Raw genomic sequence first — 3,155 nt, 5'->3', positions numbered from 1 at the left:
TGCCTCAGCTTGGTCGAAGGTTTGGGTTGCTACATCAGTGCGAAGCCCTGTTGTTGTCGACATGTTATTGCCGAAACATGGGATGGCTTCAGGTTGGTTGAGTTTAATTACAATTCGCCCCAATAGCGGGGGCTCTTCTGGCATGAAATTTTCGGCATATGATGTGGTCGATGGCGGAGCCGACATTCCGAAGGCTAGATCAGCCATGGTTCTCTGAAGATCGTCGATCATTCCCATCAACTCAAAAGTAGTGGGCTCACAGGTTTGAACCAATTTGGGTTCCCAGATTAGATGTGTGATAGGTGCCCCAGATGGGCGTTGCATTTGAGCATTGGTCTCACCCTGCATGGTGATTCCCTGGTTTAAAGCCGTTGTTACGACCACAATTTCTTCTGAACTTTGCGTCATCATGAGTCTGCTGAATTGCACAAAGGTGATATGACTGGTGACTAACGGATTAGATGAACCGGTAAGCTTTGACTGGCCTTTCTCTGCCTTGCCTCGGCGAAGGAAAATACCGGCTGCTCTTGAACTGAATCTCTAACCTGACAAAGTCTATCAACACAAGTCCAATGTACCCGGGGGATATTGGAGTCTTCTGAAGCATCGGTTCCAAGACCACCTTGCAAAAGAGAAAATAGACAGCATCGCAGTCTGATTTCACCAGAACAAATACAAGCACAACTGAATGACTGCACTCTTTGCTAAATTCTGCCCCAAAATTCTGCCTGTAAATTGATACCCTCAGGTAAAACTGATTCCCAAATACTGATGCCCTCAGGCTTGATACCCAGACTTGCAAACATGATACATGCATTCTCCGTAGAGGCGCACTCTAAAAGCACATAACAAGCAAGTGAGAACCAAAACACCCTTATGGAGGGGTAGGGTTTCCTTGTCCTATTTTCGTCAAGAACTAGGGTTTCACTATGCACACAGCGGTTTCAAACAACCTATAATCGGGTAAACAACCTGTCCTAGCTTGGAATGGTCACTACAGTTTCCGATATGCACTAGGTCGAATGGTCAAAAAGGGTGCCCCAGTAAAAATCGAGGTTTGTGTTCCCGTCGTGGGAGAGCCCGCAACCGGTCAGTCTTATGGCACGCTTCTCGAAGTGAGCCTCCGGCAAACCGTTCAGGAATAGCATACGGCAAACACGGTGTCCTAGGCACACCAATGCAAATGCAATGCAAAGAAACACATAAGTGTAGACAAAACAAGATATCATGAGTTCGAGTCAAGTTCTTTAAATCTCCAGCGAAGTCGCCAGAAACTGTAAATGTGCCCGAGCGTCCTGGCTCTGCGCGCGAAATGGCGCGAAATCTGTGTTATTCATTAGGCTGCTACTACAGTTTGGACTCATGTCACGGTTCTGAATCTAATCTCGCAAAGTGCAATGCAAGACCGATAAATCACCAAAGAGTCCAAATCCGGCAAATCGTTTTGGAAAACTGATTTTTATAAAGAAGTGCCAAACATGGACTGCTTTGCCAGATACAGAGTCACCACCTAAATATTTTAATTGTGGGGAATTTAGAAAACCCTAACTCGTGCCTAAGGCCACGTGTTCGTCATCACCAAAGTTGCCTCTGCTCGGGAACTTGGGTACGAGAGGGGAAGGTCATGCAATGAGTACCTCCGCTCGCCCGATCAAAGATCGACCTTTACTAACATGATATCTTGTTTTTGAAAACACATGCGTTCTTATTCCAGTTATTAGCCTATAATTACTATGTGATGCGCACAACACACAAGTATAGACTAGATCGCCTAAATTAGAACAAAACATCTCATGTTTGTTTGTTTGAAAATGGTTTTGAAGGTTCTACTCGCAAGTAGGCTAAGACGTCGATTTGCCACCTTTAAGTGGGCTTAGAAAACATGATTTTGCCACTCTCAAGTGGGCTTAAAAACTTGCATTTCAATGAATTATTCCAATTCAAGTAATCTAACATTCACCCATAGGCATTCAGGTAGTTATATCATCTAAGCAAATAGCCACATGGCAATCATGCTATCATGGCAACACTTACACACATGCAAGATGCTAAAGCATAAACACTTACAATGTACTCCGAGCCAAAACAAAAGCTAGTTAGTAATCAATGCATGATCCTAGCTATGCCAAGAATGCATAAGGCAACACATGCAAAATGTAACTAAGATAGGCTCGGCTATTCTAAGGTGGCATATGAAATGCAACTTGATAACATGCTGTTGAACTTCAAGTAAGTATTGAAATACAATGCTGTTAGTATGATACGTCGAGCCCGGTGCATGCAAAACAGATGAATGATGCACGCATGCAAAGCATAAGTATGCTAATTGAAAATGACGCTAAACTAACCATCAAAAGCTGATAAGTAAAATGGAGAAAGAAGTGGGGGTTGGAAGACATGCATCACACACGCACACTTATTACAACATTTGCCCTCTCGACGGAGGGTCTGAATGAATAAGCTAAGCTACATCTAAGCTAAGCTAGCAACTAATTTAATAATCTAATTAGACTAATTATTATATAACCAAATTGAATAATAAGCAATCTACTTACTAATTATTACATCACTTAACTAATTAACAAATTAATTAATTAATTACAAATTCAATGCTAACTAACAAGTAAGCATAAAACTAAGCCGCTCCAGCTCTGTTCGAAGAAGAAGAGGATGCATGCTCGGTTTCCGCCCCGAAAAGCTCTCCAAATGCTCTTTAGAGGCTTTGTTTGCAGGATGTCCTTGAGAACTAGCTGCTGGATCTTACCAAAACAGTGCTGGGGAGTGCACCAGTGGCCTGCCGGCCATGAGAAGCTTCTGCCGATCCCCCTGTCGACCAATGATGCACACTGCTGGCCAAGGATGAAGGGGCTGCCGACCAACAATGAGAGGGTGCCGGCCACTGGTGTGCTGTGACACCAAACTGCAATAGAGCACAAAACAGAGGAAAGGGAGGGTCTCCCAAGGGTATGTACGTACTATGCCCCTCCATATCATCTCGAAACATCGATGGAAAGGCATAATTGGATCGAAGACTATCAATCGAGCATCGCAATGCGTGATAGCCAAAGATCCAATTTGTACAAACTTAATAAATGCATGACGAACAAGACACTAAGACCATAGCCTTATCATGAGTGATCAAAGGCAATGGAGAC

The sequence above is a fragment of the Camellia sinensis genome, chromosome 8 (assembly GCF_055761805.1).
Source record: "Camellia sinensis isolate YWXY chromosome 8, ASM5576180v1, whole genome shotgun sequence".
Classification (NCBI taxonomy): Eukaryota; Viridiplantae; Streptophyta; class Magnoliopsida; order Ericales; family Theaceae; genus Camellia; species Camellia sinensis.
Note: the sequence above shows the minus strand (reverse complement) of the source record.